We start from the raw sequence: 18,588 nt of genomic DNA, 5'->3' as shown, positions 1-18,588 counted from the left end.
TGAGAAAATCAGCATATTTGGTTTGAGATGCCATCATATTTCATGTAGTTCTGTGTATACCCTAACCCTCAAGTCCAATGTGGAGAAGGCCAAGATATTAAGAATAAAAGCTAAGAATTTAGTCCTTCCATTCACTTGCATTCTTCCATTGCATTTCACTCTGCTTTGAGTTTACCAATACACACACACAGAAGCACTCTGACCTCTAACTCTCCACAAGTGTTTTTACTTTCGTTACGTTTTTCACAGTCAACATGTGATTTCACAGCATCCATAACAACGTTTCTCAAACTGTAATCCACAATAATTTCCCTGATGGTCCACAAATGGTTATACCCTCATTCAAACAGGAAAAGAGGAAAGGGTAAGACCAAAGGGTGATCCCCTCAGTCTATCCCTCTTCGCCAAAAAGCCAATAGCTCTTCTGGATGCTCTACCCCCTAGTCCTCCACGACTCATGGTGACCTCAGCACAAGGATGTCTGAGAAGACAAATCTTTTCAAATGGATTTACTAACATTCTTATAAATGTCAGGGGGTCGGATGGTGAAGAGAGAAGAACAGATATCAGGTGAACGACTTGTAATGTCTGCCATAGGTATATCGGTCATGTGAAAAAAAAAAGATGAATTCACCTGAGTGGATATTTGAGGGAAAAATAAAGTTAAATCCATAGTTCATGCCTTAGATATAAGTTAATTCTAGATAGATCGATTATTTTGAAGCATATAAAGTGAATCCACAAAATAACCTAAAGAAACCAGGAGAATTTTTATACTCTAGGAAAGAAAAAGGTCTCTATAATACAAAAACCCAGAAATCACAAAAGATTAATAAATTCAACTACATACAAATTTTTTTTAAAGTTTCTGATTAGAAAAATGAAAGTTAAAACACAAACCAACACAAAAAAAATTTGCAATACACATGCTAGACAAAGAGCCAGTTTTCTTTTAATAAAGGGGGTAGAAATAGTTAACAGAAAAGACAAATTGCTCTTAAACGTATTAAGAGATGATCAATCTCACTTATCAGAAAAACACAAAATCAAAACTACTAAATACCATCTTTCGCTTTCTGATTGACCAAGAATGAGAACAGGGTAACAGACCCTCTACTACATAGCTGGTGGGAACGAAACTCTCTAGAGAGGAAAACTAACAACTCAGCAGCTGGGAACCATCCTGCAATTATAATTGCACACATGCAAAATGACCTATGCCCAATGATATTCACTGAAACATTACTGTTTGTAATGACAAACATCAGAACAAATTTAAATATCTATCAAAAGAAGAAGAGTTAGAGCAATTCTAGGTCATCCATTCGATAGAATACAGTAATTATAAATATTAGATTTTATGACTGGAAAAAAAAAAAACTTTTAAAGCTCCTGTGTGCCAATACGGGAGGGCAGTCAGCTATACTGTTAAGTACCAAAACCAAGGAACAAAATAGTATATATACTATGTTTCCATTTTTACTTTTAAAAATTAAGCAATGAATGAAACATGCAGACGACCCAAAGTATTCAGATTTCTCAGATGTCATTTCGATATTTGTTTCACTCCCTAAGCACAGTGGACCTGCCCTTTCCCACCAGCTCAAGGTGATGCAGAGCCTTCGGAAGTGAGCAGGCAGCAAGCTGGCTTCGGAACTGATCTCCAAAGCTGATCTGACGCACTTTACTCCTTGGCAAAGAGCCTGAGCAGGGAACGATCCAAAATGTCTTCACCACAAATTTAACCAACTATAGATCCACTTTTTTTTTTTTTTCAACAAATTTCTATTATAAGAATTGAATGTTGATGGGAAATTGGCTCTCATTTAATCTTTGATCACATATTTTCATCACTATCTGGTATTGGGAGAACAATGACACTTGAGGGCTTCACGGGGGCTAGAAGGAACAAGGAGAATTTGTATTAAATTAGCTGGTTTGGATGAGGAGGGCGCACTGGAAAGCAGAAAAGTTTTCTGCTTCTCAGTGGGAGAAAATAAAAGCAGCAATAGGAATGAGCCACAAGAGCTATTTTGTAACTTTCCTTTAACTTAAGGACATTGGAACAAGTTCAGAAAGCCACAAAATCTCAATTTCCCCTACTTCGGCCTGCTTTTCTGATTCCCATCCCAGTTCAGCTACTGTCTCATCTAGTCACACTTCTCTCCTATTAAGAAAGGACCAAAAAGGGGGAGAGGGGACATACATTCTATACTTCCTGACTTCTGGACAAAGTTCTCAAGGCCTCTCCCTGTTCTAAGGGCCTAGAAAGGGTAAACCTTGGAAGTCAAGCCTATAGTGTATACAACCCGCAACCTCCCCCAGAGGCCAGAGAATACCCAGGTGCAGCTGTGAGGGAAACCCTTCACCAGAGATGTTCTCTGCACTCTTAGCACTGGGCTCACTGTTCCACCAGGTCGCAGACCTACCCCGTATCCTGAAACCTTTGCTGGTGAACCACACGGCGTCTATACTACATGCAGAATGTACTAAAAAGTGCTGTCGGGAAAGAACAACCAAAACAAAAATGTAAGTCCTGTTTTCATGGACCTCATAACCACTTTGGGATCAAAAGCTATGAATGTACGTGTGCCGGCCCACACAAGCAGTCTCTAGAGTCTTACGATGGAGCAGCTTTCGCAAACTGAAAAACCTCAGCACGTAAGCACAAAAGGGACAAAATGGCAAGTGGCCTGTGACAGATGAGGCTAGGCATGCGGCATGCGGTGCAGGGTTTATCTTAACCTTATTCCTCCCTATCACGCAATCTCTCCTAGCCTTATCAGCCAGACTTCCTGGAAGAGAATTCTATACTCCCTATCCTTAGGACTGCATCTCGCTTAACTTCTCAGTGAACTTGTTTGTCTTCCACCTTCACTCTGAAATACTCTAAGCCACTAGCGAGATCCAAATTTTCAGATTAAATAGAGATTTCTCAGTTATTTTCCTGAACTTCGGTCTGATACTGTTTATTTCAGCATTTAACTATTTGCAAATCACAACCCGCAAACTTTTTTGGAAATCTGTTGAATGCTATGGACCCTCACCCCAGAAAAATCATACACATGCACACACACACATGCACATGCACACAAGCACACACGTATACACATGCACACAAACACACACACATGCATACACAATAGAGGGTTCAGAAACCCCCTGAAACTTAACCCTGGACCAATTGGGTCAGTAGATCCCAGGTTAAGAACTGTCAGCCACTGGCTTGGTTTCTGTAACAACTTTCCCTAACAAATTACTCCACTTACAATTTGAATCTCCTTCCTGGATTCCTCTTCCTAGGCCCACCTCTTAAACATGGCTGCTCCCTAGGGTTATGAATTCAGGTCAGTGCTTTCATTCAAAATCATCCCTCCTTGCTCATCCACTCTCATGACGTCAGTCATCAGCAGCATGCTTCAGAGTCTTAAATCCATTATCTCCGGCCCAAACCTGTAAGAGTCATACATCCAGAACTACCACTGGGAGGATAACTCTACTTTGGCTGCCATAATACTCAACGTGACCAAAATTAAACTCACCATCCCCTCTCACTTCCTCACCCCCCACTTAATTAAGTTGTCTTTCTCAGTTATTAATGCCAATGAAATATCATGATTCCATTTCTAGGATGGCCAAGTACTTCCTATCAGACCAACTCTCCCACAGATAGAAACTATAAACTCAGGACTTCTAGACATTAAAAAAAAAAAAAAAAGTTCTTCTGAAAGCACTAGAGAGCAAATGAGAGCAGGCAATGCCTGGAGGCGAGCTGACTGTAGAAGAAGGAACTGCACTAGGTGAGTTTCCAGTTTTTTAAGGTTTATGGCCTAAGGACACACCCCCGCCCCTGCTATGCAAGTGGCTCAAATTCTGGTTAAAAAAAAAAAAAAAAAGACAGTCTCACTGGGCTGGGAACTAGAGGACAGAGCCCAGGACAATCACAGTCACTAGAAAATGAGAGGAAAATTCCAGGATAGAGAGAGAGAGCAAGAGAGAGGAAGTATAAAAACTTCTCCCAAATCACTAGGTGGCCCCTGAGCCGCAGATGTGCAGGCAGACTCCGAGCTCTCTAGCCAAGGCAACAAGAGCCGAACTGAGATTTAAGCTGCTGCCACGATAGCAAAAACAGAATTTGCAGTTTGAGTCTAGCCAAATTAAGTGTCTGCTTTAACCAAACAAAAATATCATTTTTTGCCAAAATGTAATAAAACTGAGAGCTCACACAACATGTCATTTATAATGTCCAGGATGCAACCCAAATTACTTGAGATTAAAAAAAGCAGGACTACGGCCATGCCACCCTGAACAAGCCCGATCTCGTCTGATCTTGGAAGCTAAGCAGGGTCCGGCCTGGTTAGTACCTGGATGGTAGACCACCTAGGAATACCAGGTGCTATAGGCAAAAAAAAAAAAAAAAAAAAAAGCGAGAAACAGGAGCTCATTCCCAAAGAAAAAGACAATCAAGGGAGTCAGCAAGGTTCTAATTAGCAAGCAAACATTTTAAAGCAGCTATCATTCCAATACTCACATATAGAGAGGAAAAATGCTCATAATAATAGTGAAAGGAAATCTCAGCAGAGAATTATAAACTATAACAATGAATAACAATGACAAGAAAAAGTACCAAATAAAAATTCAAGAACTGAAAAATAAAATATCTGAAATAAAAATTCACTAGATGGGATTAACCACAGAAAGGAGATGACAGAGCAACGAGTCAGTGAACTCTGTGAAGATATTGAAGATGTACTTCACATCAACACAAATTATTCAGTTTGAAGAACAGAAGGATGAAAGACTGAAAAAACAAATCTTAGGGACCTGTGGGACAATATTAAAATGTCTAACATAATTGGATAACAATTGTAACTGATGTCCCAGAAAAGAGGAGAGAGGCCTGACCTCAGCGGGCCAGTGCCACGTTTTCTCAGGCGGGGTCCCTGGGCTCTTGGCCCAGGCTGTGCAGCTGCGATGGAACCAAGTTCGAAATATGGCAACTTTGAAAGATGTTACCAGGCAAGTAAAGTCAATTAAAAACATCTAGAAAATTATGAAGTCTGTGAAAATGACAGCAGCAGCAAAATATGCCCAGCTGGGAGGAAGTTAAAACCAGCTGGAGTATATGGAGCCAAATCTTTGGCTCTGTATGAAAAAGCTGATATTAAGGTGCCTGAAAACAAGAAGAAACACCTCCTTATCAGTGTGTCCTCAGACTGAGGGCTTCGTGGTGCTGTCCATTCTTTGGTTGCTAAACAAATGAAAAGTGAAATGGCTACACTTCAGACAGCCAGGAAAGAAGTTAAGATTGTTGAAATTTGTAATAAAATTAGGGGTATACATCACAGGACTCATTCTGACCAGTTTCTGGTGACATTCAAGGAATTGGGAAGAAAACACCCTACTTTTAGAGAGAAGATCAGTCATTGCTCTGTAATTATTAAATTCTGGATATGAATTTGTAAAGGATTGATGGTTTTTAATAGATTTAGGTCTGTCACCTCCACAGGACAGAAGAAAAGCCCACCTTTGCTTTTAACGCCATTGTAAGCACTGAGAGCATGAGAATCCGCAATGCTATGGATGTGACGTGTTGCAGAACTGCCAACAATACAACCTGGCCAATGCCATGTACTATTTGCTAAGAAATCCACCACAAGTACCATGTGCCAGGATGATGGCCACGGATGACGCTGGCGAGAATGCTTGTGAGATGACTGACAAGTGACTTTGACTTTCTATCACACCCGCCAAGTTGTCATCACAAAGGAGCTGATTGAAACCATCTCTGGTGCTGCAGCTCTGAATGAATGAAAATCAAGTTTCATGCTCAGCCAAGAGGTAAAAAAGGAAAATTCAGCCAGCTGATTTTGTTTTTAGCTTACTGCTGTCCTGGTCAAAAGAAATTATTGGTCCATTGTTTAAATTACTAAAGACAGCAAGATATTTGTAAATTATAATGAACAACTTACAATAATTAAGAAAAGGAGAGAATGTGGCAGGAAAATAATATTTGAAAAAATAATGGCCAAAATTTCCTCAAAAATTGGGAAACATGTTTAACAATTCATGAAGATAAGCAAATACCAGAAAATCTAGAAAACAACTAGAGAAAGATGACACATTGAATATAGGAGTGCACTGATTTGAATTACAAGGTCTTCCCATCAGAGACAATGGAAGCCAGAAAACAGTGCAACACACCTTTAAAGTGCCCAAAGAAGGAATCTGTCCACTCAATGTGGACACTGAGTGCCAGCATCCCATGCCAAAAGCCTGGGAGTGAGCAGGACTTCTTCCTCATACAAACCTTCCAGGACGACTGAGTCTATATACTTAGGATCCCTCCATTTTTATCACCATATCTACCCCAAGGAAGCTCTCATCTCTCTCCTGAATTACAGCAATAGCTGTTTAACTAGTTTCTTTGCCCCAGGCTGGCCCCTAAGCACTCTGTGCTTCATATCACCACCATGCTCTCGAAATAGACTGATCACATCACCCTCTTGCAAAAGTCACTCAGTGACTCCCTCCAGCACTCAAAATAAAATCCAAACTCTTTAGAACAGCATTCAGACTTCTGGGTCTCAGGATGCCTTTATACTCTTAAAAATTATTGAAGGCCCAAAGAGCTCTAGCTTATGTAAGCTTATCTATCAATATTTACTGTTTTAGAAATTTAAAGAGAAATTTTTCAAACACGAGAAGCGGCAAGTCCATACACCGTTAAACTTGAGAGCAATGATGTCATCACATATCATGGAGCCTCTGGAAAATTCTCAGCACACTCACGATAATTAGGGTTAAAAAGCCAAATAAAAATCAGCATTGTTTTGAACTTGTAGGACCTCCCCCCACACCACCCCCCACCAACACACATGCATAAGTGTCTCAGGGACCTATAGGGGTCTCAGAACGCCACCCCTTGAAAACGGCTGCTTGAGATGATTCATTCTGGTGCCCTGCTCCACTAAGCTCCAGCTGGAGTTCAGGGTGTTTCCCTGACAACACCACTCTCCCTCACGTTCTGCACACCTGTTCCCCTTTAGGAAAAAAACGCCTTTCAATTCCCCATTTCCCAGCTAACTCCAACTCATTCCCAAGACTGAACCAAGCATTGCCTCCTTAGAAAGCATTTCCTAATCTTTTCCCAATAATCTGATTCTGACGTCTCTCCTCTCCCAAAGCTCCCTCTGCCTATCTGCATTACGGCACTGACCAGACAGCTACACCAAGAAATACCACATAGGACGTCCATTTCTGTATTCCCGGAATAAGGTCCAGAATTCACTCATGCATTTGACACACACACACACACATGATCCTTAATGGAAACTGACCTAATGAAGAAATGAAGTCAACCACACCCTTAAACTCTAAATACTAAAGTTAGCAACCTTCCCTGTGAGGCTACAAGCATACTATTTACTCTACTTCCCAATATCAAAATTATTAGGAAGTTCTCCTTTATAATAAAAATCTCAGTTACCTAAGGATGAACATTTTAGACCTCTCAGAGTTGAAATAAAGTATAGAAAAGGAATTTGGCAACAAAAGTAAAGGGTCCAAGAATCATTTCTGATGGTGAAGAAATAGCTCTCAAAACACCTTAGCAACAATATTGGGTCACCAGGCAAAATTCTAATATGTGTGAAATTAAGATGGCCTAATTCTCACAGAGAAATGAAAAAGCACTCTGATTGGCTATTTTTCACATAAAAGCTACAAAATAAACAATGGGGGAAAAAAAAGAAAGATCCCAATATCACATACTTGTTTGTCAAGGAGGGCAGCTGCAGAAGGGTACGGTCCCCAGGCCTGGCAAATAAAACATCCCAAACTTAGTCCTCTTTCTCAACAGCCTAGGACCAGTTACCAAATGAACATAAAGAGGGGAGAACGTGCTGCCTGTTCAGTTTTGCAGGAAGGGGCTGGAATGGCCTCAGGAACACAGTAAGGACCAGTAAGGACCCAGGACAGTGCCAACTCCTTCAGCGACACCATCTTGGGTCGTGGAGAATATTAAACGCCTCATTCTAGAACAGTGCAGAATTGAGAACACTTTAGGAAGATTTTCACTTTTTAAAGTATCTAAATCCTGACATGAAAATTAAGACTTGGGGGAGATTTTATTTTCAAAAAGAAAAATTACAATTACAAAATAGCCACAGTAATATCCAACTTCCAAATATAAACCTTTTTATTGTCAGTTTTTAAAATGTATTTCAGTGTAAGTCGTAAGCATGGCTTCTATCAATAAGAAAGTTTTTTTTATTTTTAAATTTTTAAGTTTATAACTTGTTTTACATTTTCTTTGACTCCAATTTAAGTTAGAAATACATTAGAATATTCTTGCACCAAACATTATTGAAAAAAAATCTTGATCTTTTTTTATTTTTCTTCTAAATATCCTATAAAACTTTTCATAACACAGAAAATAGGATTTTAAATAGAAAACATACATTTGGTTGAATAACTACCAACACTAGTAGAAATCTAATCATTTCTGGTTTCTAGCTACCAAAATTAAATAGCTACAGAACCTATAAAATGTGGGCCAAGCATACAGATACAAATTGCCTCTAAATTAGAACTCTATCAAGTTAATTAATCCATTCAGACTAAAACTTTATTATTTTACAAAACAAGAATCCAGAAGTAAATCTGATCTTTTCCCATATAAAGTTTACAAAGTATCTAAATGACTACTTCCAAGCCAGAATATAAGGAACAATAACTACACCATAGAAAGATCATAAGAAACTATCAGAACAAATTTGTTTCTGAACTCTAATTCGTTCTAAAATTTACCTCAATCAAAAAATTTGAAAAATTTCTGAAAGCTTTAAATTTCTAAAGAAGTTACTAAAAAATCTGCTAGGGTATTCCACCCAAGGATAAGAGCACACGAACAAATTTAAAACTATTATGAAGCATTTGGTATAACTAACTGAGAAGCCATTTTATTTCCACAAAAAACAAACGATACTAAAAAATTTTATTCTATACACATATCTGACATCATATCATCAAGCTAACTTAAACTAAGTAATGGAAAGTGTATTTTCACCAGCCATAGGGCTTCTCAAAGATGATCATATAAATGAGGCTTGCCAGGTTAGCTACAGAAATATTATCTTACACTAATTTTGTACTATGAATGTAGAAGAAATGTGTAAAAGATAGGAATTATGAGGTCAATAAATACATAATCCACATAACATATGTCTACATGTTTCAATATATTAAGGTAGAATTAAAAGACTAGAAAACTGTTCTTTCTTTTTTTCCTATGTTCTCTTAGCCAACTTGAATAGCTAAATTAAAATCAAGGCAACTTTTTAGATTAAAAAATAATATTTAAGAATTCATTGACACTTTTTATATTAACCTTTTCTATCTCAAAGTGCCATTTATGGGATATAAAAATAAAGGAAAAAAAAACTGTAGAGCAGAGAGAAAATATCACAGACAGTAGCACTGGAAAAAGAATCTTGGCACAGGGAAGAGCATCAGGCAAATTTCTAGAAAGGAAATAGCTTTAAAAAAAAAAGAAGTCATGAAAATCATCCATTCTGAACAAGTGATATATATTTTCAAAGTAGATAAACTTATTTTATTGTATCAGTGTGTCTAATTCAACAAGAATTAAAAGTCATAAATTACTTTTACATTTTCATAGTGTTAAAAGATTTCAATCTAAAATGGAACCAGAAGTTATAATACACCCTCAAAAGAAGAGAACTTAAGAACCAAGAAACTTGATTTCCTAGAAATGCCTGATTTATAGAAGACCAGGAACTATTTCCTGGCCAGTGAACAGCTGCCAACAACACCTCCTCATCCTCAAGCCAATGAACTTACTGTTTGGACTCTAGCTGGATGTCCACCTCTTCGCACTCCTTGACCATAAGCCCGCCTCAAACCTTCCAAAGACCCGCCTGTAGCTTGCTGCAGCATGCATTTCCCAAATTTCAATTCCTCTGCTATTTCCAAATAAACTCAATTTCCAGTCATTTGCATTTGCCTCAGTTTACCTTTTCATTTAGGTTGACAATAGTAACTACCCAAAAATTAGGTACAGAAATTACTTTTCTAATTGAAAACTGTATTTTTCAGCTATCCACCTCAACCATGAAACAAATTTTACCCCAAAGTTATGAGCAGGAATACAAATATCTGTTGCTGCTTTACAAAGATCTTTAGATAGATCTTTCCAAGGACAGAGTTACCCAAATAAAAATCAACCTTGTTATTGGATTTCAGATATATCAAGAAGAGTTAGTAAAAAGAAAATCAAACTTTTTATTTGGCAAATGTTAAGTTCTAGACATGAATACATTGGGGACAAAGATATTAACTGTTCCCTAGTCATTATGTTACTTGATTTGTCTTATATAAAAAAAAATTATGTAAATTTTTCTAACTTTTGAGAAGTGATACACAGTGTTTTGAATCTTAAACATCTGATATAAATACCAGAAATGGTCCAAAAACTAAAATAAACCAGTATTCACCATTAGTACTGATGCTTCACAACGCTATGAACTTTTAAAGTTTTTTATTTAAACATTTGGAAGTCCCATTTTGATTCTTAAAAACAAGACAAACAATAATAAAATTTGTAGTATAATAAATTTTGTCACATTTTTTTCATTACATCTCAGAAGGACTTTTGTTGTTGCAGTTAGTTTTGTTTTACCTTTCAGCAGTATGTAGTGTCTTTACCCTGTGTCCCTCAGCATACCGATTTGTAAATGTTTAGCTTAAAGACAATTAAAGGTAAGTCTAAAACCATTTTATCTTACAATTAGCATTTGACCCCAACCATGCTTAGACTAGTAGAACTAGCCCCACTAAACCATTAATCAAGGAGGAGGTAAGTAAAAACATCAGCACTTTATTTTTGCAATATCAGTATTATTACATATACTATTTTAAATTCAGATTTCTTAAACTGATAGTTTACAATATTAAAATTCAAAAATTTTAGTTCAAAACTGTATTTAAAATTATATTGGATTAAAGAGGCATGTAATATAAAAAAGAATTATGCCTGAACTTTGAAAAAAATGTATGACTAAATACAAATCTGAATTTAAAATATAGATATCTCGGGAAATTCTTAGATATCTAAGTATAATATTTAGCCATTAAAACAAGTTTATTATATTTGCTATGATCAAGTAAACTATATACACAGTCATGAAGAACATCTCAAAAGCTCATTAGTATCCTTTAATATTCTTGTTCCCTACATAACAAGCATCTCAGTTACCATCAGCATCAAAAACACATGAGGAACTTAAAGTCACTTCAAAGACTTTATTTAGCTAGAAGATGCTACAAATGCTCCTTTAAACTCTCAGAATTAAAGTCAGAAAACTTCCAAAACGTAAAAAAAAGGTGGCGGAGTAATTAAAGGGAATTAATAAAATGTTCCCCTTCTTTGTGAAAAGAGTCAGGTCTTGGTTTAATTCTCCAAGGCCAGATGCTTTTCTCACAAGGATTTCTTCTTCTTTCTCCTAGGCACATAGCAGAAAATTAATAAATTCTCGCTGAGTTAAAATTGAATATTAAAAAAAAAACTTTACTTCTACTTTTAATTAACAAATTGAATAACCCATAGGAACACATATTCAATCTATAAATGACATTAGGATTCAAACCAGAATCCCACGGCATCACCATTTGGAAGCTGCATAGAAGTCTCTTAAGTGGGTTTCGGTTTCCTCATCTATAAAATGGGAACTTCAGCTGCTACTCCCAAAGGAGATCCTTCCAGAAGGATCAGATGAGAACACACAGGAAAGTACTTAAAAGCCCCAAAGTACTAACATCAGTGGGAGAGGTGTGAACTGGGGCACTTAGATCAACATCTTTGCTCCCGCAGGTCCTCTTTCAAGAGATAATTATTATCTCCTCTCCAGCCTTCGCGGGGTAGTTATGAAAATGGTCTAATACTACAAGAATATAAACGTAAATAAGAAAGCAAAAAGACAGGTGACAATAATAGTCCTGGTTAAATGATCAGTTTCTTAAAATTCCATGAGTACCACACAGAAGAACCTCTGAAGCATTAAGAAATTTAGTTTAACACCTGATTGGGTGAGTCACTGTCAGGCATGAGTAGCCATTCAGTTAAACTGTGTCACTTTGTACTTAATATTAAAATAGCAAGTAAAAAAAAGAAAATTTAAATGAAGAAAATTTAAGTGACGGGTAAATAAAAATAAAACATTTATAATTTACAATTTCTAGCTGCAGAAAAGTACACTCATTTTAAAAAAGATTGTTCAACTTTAAAGTAACCCATGTAATTATGAGAATGTGGAGAGTGGTGCTTAAGAATCTTTAATAAAGCAAGGATTCTATGGGATGTAAATTATACCTCAAAGAAGTTGTTAAAATACAAGTAAAATTAAAATACAGCGTGGGAGGAAGCAGGGAACGCGTGCCTCTGGGGCTGATGCTCTCGGAATGTGACAGTTCCTTTCTCATGCCTCCTGTGCTCCGCCAGCAAGAGGAAGAGAAACTGGAAACAGGTGGCAGTAGCCTGTCGTGTCTGGTTACCGATCACTGTTCCTCCTGTTACGCACTCCCACAGTGGCTTGGTTACCTTTCTGGCATTTGCTGCGTTTCCTTAGTTCTGGTGTGTCTACGTCTTCTGCATTCCTTCACTGCTTCAATTAAAACAGCTTTTAACTCGCCTTATCTCTTCCTCCAAACCCCATGAAGCAGGTTTTACTACCATTTTGCAAAAACTAAAGCACAGACACTTTCAGTAACTCGCTCATGGTCACATTTAGCAGTTTACATAGCACTTTCATGTATGAGAATTTTATTCCTGGCTGTCCAATACCATGAAGCTACCTTTTCTGTCTAAAAGTAGTATTTGACAATATTTAGTTTAATATACCTCAACCTTTTTTTTGGCATCTACTATATATGCAGTAGTGTGGGAAACATGAAGATGAAAAAACCTGGGTCTCAGCCTTTCAAGTGTTCCTACATCAGGGTGGGAGACAAAGCTAAGCAAAAATCGCTGTTTTAAAAGAAATGGATATATACAGTTAGAAGTAAAAATAAAGTAGTAGAATAATAGGTAGAAGGAAGAATTACTGCTGGAGGGAATAATCAAAACTTCTTAGAATAAGGGATTCAGAGTGAACAGTGAAAAGACTAAATGTGAAAATACAAGTTTCCAAATTGTCCGTGGCCTTGCATTAATTCCATTCATGGGGACTCCATACTCCCTTAGTCACATTTTAAATTCCACTGACAAAGTACCTGCTATCGGCCAACCTGAAACTCCTGACAAGGGATAAGGCATCTATCTACTACTCAGAAGGGGGACTCGGAAATAAAAATCTCAAAAACTCCAGAGAATGAGTTTTCAAGGTAGAGACTATGACAAACTAATGGAGTGATATACAGGAACAAAGGTACCTTCTACACGTAGCACAGCAGCCTACTCTCCAGCTCCCCCTGAGTCCAAGGAGCACCTACCCCACTGGTGAGCAGAGGGATCTGAAGAAAGCAGAAGCAGTAAAGACCCTGAGAGGACAGAAGGGGTAACATGTGGTTAGTCCCCCAGTGCAGTAACTTAAGGCACCGCACGCCATCGGCTAGCCATTTAAGAAGATGGAAAAAGCAAAAGTAGAATCCAAGAAACAAGATGTAAGATTGCTATTAAAGAGAAGGGCAGAAACAATGAAATGGAAACCCCGTTCTCTGAATGCAGACCAAAAAAGAGTAAATAAAACCAAACGGGTTCTTTGAAATGATCAATAAGATATACATATCTCTGAACAGTGTTGTAGGATTTTAAAAAAAAAAGATAAAGTACGATGAACAAAATACAGACTGAAATAGGGCAAAAAAAGCAAAGTTCTAATATAATATCAGCTTTTTATTTTTTATCGTCTCCACCAAAATGTAAGTCTGTCCCATGAGGCTGGGGACTTTTATCTACTCGTTTGTTGTTGTGTTCCCACCAACTATATTGTCTGGAATGTAGTAAGTGCTCAATTAACATTTTCTGTAACTATAAAAGGGTTTTTTTTTTAACAAGAATATTAAAAAATATTAACTGAGAATCTAAATAGGAGGAATAGATTTCTGGAATCGTATGAAATGTCAAAACAAATGCGAGAAGAAATGTAATTTTAATCATTTATTCCCTGAAATACGCCCATCCTTAAATGTTTTCACACATAACAGAATAAGGCAGGAAGTAACACAATTTTTTATGAGACTAATAAAATCTTGATTCAAAATCTAAACAATGCTTAAAAAAAATTCTGGGCTAATTTGCTTAAGAACATAAATGAAAAAAAAATCTTAGAAAAATATCAATAACAGCTAATAATTTTAAAAATTATCTTCATAAGGGTTTATTCCAAGAATGCAAGGGTAGCTTCATATTAAAACATGTCAGTATATTTCACCACATGAATTAGAGGAAAAAATAAACTCACATAACCTTAATAGATTCCAAAATGCATGTGATGAAATTCAACATCTGATTATGATAAATATTCTCAAAGCCAGGAATACAAGAAAATATCCATAAATTGATTTTTAATGCTATATACTCAAAACAATAGCATAAAGTGAAACAGTAGAAAAGAGAAACCTTTGATGTGTTCCCTTTAAGGTAGGAACAAGTCAAAGATGCCACATAATGCTGTCCATCCTGATTAATATAGTAAGAAAAAAATATGAGAGGCTGGAAGGAAAGAGATAAAGTTGTCATTATGTAGAGATATGATTGATTTATCTATAGAGAAAAACCAATCAACCCTTAAAACTAATGAGAGATGAGTTCCCAAATTCAAGATAAACTTCACATACCGTTCATCTCCATTAACCAGTTAGAAGATATAATTAAATAAGATACCATTCAAAGCAGCAGCAAAACTATGAAGTTTTTAGATTTAACTTGATAAGAATTTTATTCATAATTTTAAAAATGTTAATAAAATATTAAAAACTTGAAAGATACAGAAATATTCTGTTTACAGATGAAATAAATTACTGTAAAGATAACGATCCTCCCCAAATTGATCTAGAAATTCAAGCAAATTCAACCAGATGCTACTTGGATTATTTGAAGAACTCTCTAAACTAATTTCAAAGTTTATGGAGAAAATAAAAGTTTTAAAATAGCTAAATCAATTTTGAAAACTGCAGAAAGAAGAAATTCATACCATCTGATATTTGACATCACTCGAAGTCAAAAAATAGCAATCTTGGTACAGCAACAAACAACAGAAAACTCAAAAACAGTCATGTATATATGGGCCTTGATAAACGTTCAAGAGAACAGCAAAGAAGGAGGGAATAGATTATTCAGCATATGGTGCTGGGAAAACTGGAAGAAAAGAAACAGTGCTGTAAAAGGTTGACTACTATCTCATACCGTGTACATACATAAAACCTAACTTGATTAGTTACCCTACTGTAAATGTAAAATTATAAATGTATCAGAAAGATATACACGAAAATAACTTTATGGTTAAGGAACCATAAAATTCTTAACCATAAAACAAGAATGAATGAATGTGACATCAAAGTTAAGAGTTTCTGTTCAAGAAAGGATATCAAAGAACAAAAATAAAAGATAGGTGAAGACTTTAGAGAAAATATTTGAAAACCAAACAGGTACATGAAGAGATGGCTTAACCTTACCTTTGAACAGAGAAATCCATACTAGAACAATAGACAGTCTTGGAGGGTTACTATGTCATCCTTAAGGAGAATCTGATTTACTATGTGGGTAAGTATTTTTCCTCAGGGTTCTGGATCATAAAATCTGAAATTTTTCATTCTTAAAAAACAGTAGTCCAGGACTTTCAGAACTGTGCCAGGTGTTTCTTTGATGGGTCATTAAACTGACTGCTGTTGTCACTCTCTCACACACACACACACACACATGATACCACTTTATACCCACGAGGTTGGCAAAAATTGCCAAATTGGATAATATCAGTGATGGTGAGTGTATTAGTTTGCTAGGGCTGTTATAACAAATTACCACAAAGTGAGTGGCTTAGAACAACAGAAATTTATTGATTCACAGTTCTGAAGTTAAGATGTTGCCAGGGCCATGCTCCCTCTGAAACTTGTAGGGACAAGACCCTTCCTTGCCTCTTCCTTGTTTCTGGTGGTTTGCTGGCAAGCTTTGGCAACCTTGGCTTGTAGACACATCACTCCAATCCTCTGTCTTCAAATGGCTGTCTTCTCTCTGTGTGTCTGTCCAAAAATACCATTTTTTCTAAGGATACCAATTATATTGGATTAAGGCTCAACCTAATGACCTTATTTTAACATGATTATCACTGTAAGACTATTTCAAATAAGGTCACATTCTCAGGTATTGGAGTTAAAACTTCAGCACATCTTTTGGGCAGGGAACAATTTGACCCTTAACAGTATAGACAAAAGGTAAGAAAAGAAATTCCCTCATTCAGTGCTAGCAAAGTGCAGCTGTGGAGCCTCCTGGAAGGCACCTGGGCAAGTAGTTAATGGCAAAAATAAATGGTGCACATCCTACAGTCCCGCAATCTCACTCCTGAATATATGCCATCTCACAGGTTGACAAGTCTGAGGAAATTTGTCACAACACTGTGCAACATGGTTAAATATTCAAAAGCAAAGCTCAATGAAAAAAAATAGAATGGGGTCTAAAATATATAAAGTTATAATAATACATACAAAAAAAAAACCCCACCATTGATTTTATAAGGACACAAAAGTCTATGGACCGAACAAACATATTAGAATAGTTACCTATGTGGAAAAAGAGACTGGAACAAAAGAGCTCTAGTGTACTGTGATCACATACTGTGGACCAAAAAGGCTCATTAATTCACCTCCCTAGAACTGAGGTCCAAAATAGGACAGGAAAATATATTAACAGAACAAAATGTAATGACCATGAAAAAAATTAAGGCAAAGGTGAAGCTCACTAAGGCTTATTTTTAAATGATACTTAATAATCAAAATTACTTGTGGGTGGCAAAAACTTTAGTAATTTCTAGCTCAAAATGAAGATAAGGTTCTGTGAGTTGGATATCATTTTTACTTTTTAAAAAAAATTAAATTATACTTGCTAACTGATACAATTTGAAAATCATCAGGAGACAAGTGGTAATATGTTTGTTTTTCTCAAAACAGATAGAGGAGTTATTTGACACCATCATATTTAATCTTCCTCATATATTTCTTTGGTATAATATGTATATCATCAGTTCATGAGTTTCCCTATCCTAAGAAGCCACATTAACCAGGAGAGCTGCTGGATGATTAATAGTGAGCTGGATTTATACAAGAGGATGTGGCCAAGGAATCAAGCTGGACCCCAACTGTAACCCAGTGTCACTCTTTACTTTGACTGTTGGAGAATATTTCTAAATAATTATACTATTTTAAACCGCATTTTATCATTCAAAATCATTGAATTGCCTCACCCATCAATCAACCTTTGGAGCAGATGACACCCCCCTTTATTTTGTTCCCCCCAACAGCACCCAGAGCATCATGCTGCCCCAGTAAATTGTGTGTGTTCCTCAATTTTCGATAATCCTATTACAACTATAATTTTCGAACACAGCTCTCTGCAGAAAAAGAAACAAGCAAAATAACAGCTAAGTATAACTTTTCAAGTACTAAGTATATTTTTAAAGTTACATTGTGCCAAAAAGAATTGGGGGGAAAAGTCTAGACTCAAGAACGGGCTTTCTCAACTTCTGCACAGTTAGCATTTGGGGTCAGAAAGATAAATCTTTGGTATGAGATCTGACTCATGCATTCCAGGATGGTTAGCAGCATCCCTGACCTCTACCCACGGTAAGTCAATAGCATCCCCTACCCCAGTTGAAACAATGAAAAAAAGAGTCTCCAGACATCCCCAAATGTCACTTGGAGGGACGAAATCACCCCTGGGTGAGAACAAGATGTTCGTTTTGGTCCAATAGTCACACAGAGCAGTGTGATATGAAAAAGGGATGCCTAGCTCATCCCTGGACTGTTGACTAAAGAAGGGAAGGGAAAGAAGCCTGCAGTCCGATCTTCTTCACGGGGCCGGTCCTCAGAGAGGCTGGCAGTGTGCCCGACCTGGACTAAGCTCGTTCATAGGCAACAGAATTGATGTAACCTTTTCCAATAGCCACATGTTTTACATTCCAAGCAAAATGCTGGCTACTCTACATTACCCCTAACCACAAACGTCTATAGTCTACTAACCACAGGCTAAACACGGCGTCTCAGAAACCATAACTATGACAACCCCTTAGCATGCAAAATATGCTTGCATTCATTCCAAAGTCATATAAGAGAAAATATTACAGTCCTGGTTTGAATGTTAAAAAGAAAAAGAAAAAAAAATCTTTACACATTAAAATATGCTAAAGTTAAAGAAAAACATTTAAATATATTTCAAAGGTGAATAACCACTCTAAATTGCTGGATAGTCAAAAACATGATAAATCTTAATAGTGCATTAAAGAAAGCTTAAAACATTTTTAAACATGCTGGAGATGGTAGCATATTAAATGCAGACATTTTTCCTCCCTCAACTTCAAA

At 36.7% G+C, this 18,588-nt stretch overlaps 1 protein-coding gene and 2 pseudogenes across 6 annotated transcripts in view; 2 read left to right on the top strand and 1 right to left on the bottom strand.

Moving 5' to 3' along the window:
* The window catches only part of LOC120622087 (ATP synthase subunit gamma, mitochondrial-like), a 30,134-nt pseudogene extending 24,320 nt beyond the window's left edge, over positions 1–5,814 (top strand).
* Positions 1–18,588, bottom strand: part of LMO7 (LIM domain 7) — a 181,765-nt gene that overhangs the window by 144,492 nt on the left and 18,685 nt on the right. The window lies entirely within an intron of this gene.
* On the top strand, positions 4,287–4,405 carry LOC120622398 (uncharacterized; annotated as a pseudogene).

Source organism: Pteropus medius, unplaced genomic scaffold, assembly GCF_902729225.1.
Source record: "Pteropus medius unplaced genomic scaffold, Ma_sr-lr_union100, whole genome shotgun sequence".
In the NCBI taxonomy this organism is placed as follows: Eukaryota; Metazoa; Chordata; class Mammalia; order Chiroptera; family Pteropodidae; genus Pteropus; species Pteropus medius.
The sequence above is the reverse complement of the archived record's forward strand: the minus strand, read 5'-3'. Positions and strand labels throughout refer to the sequence as shown.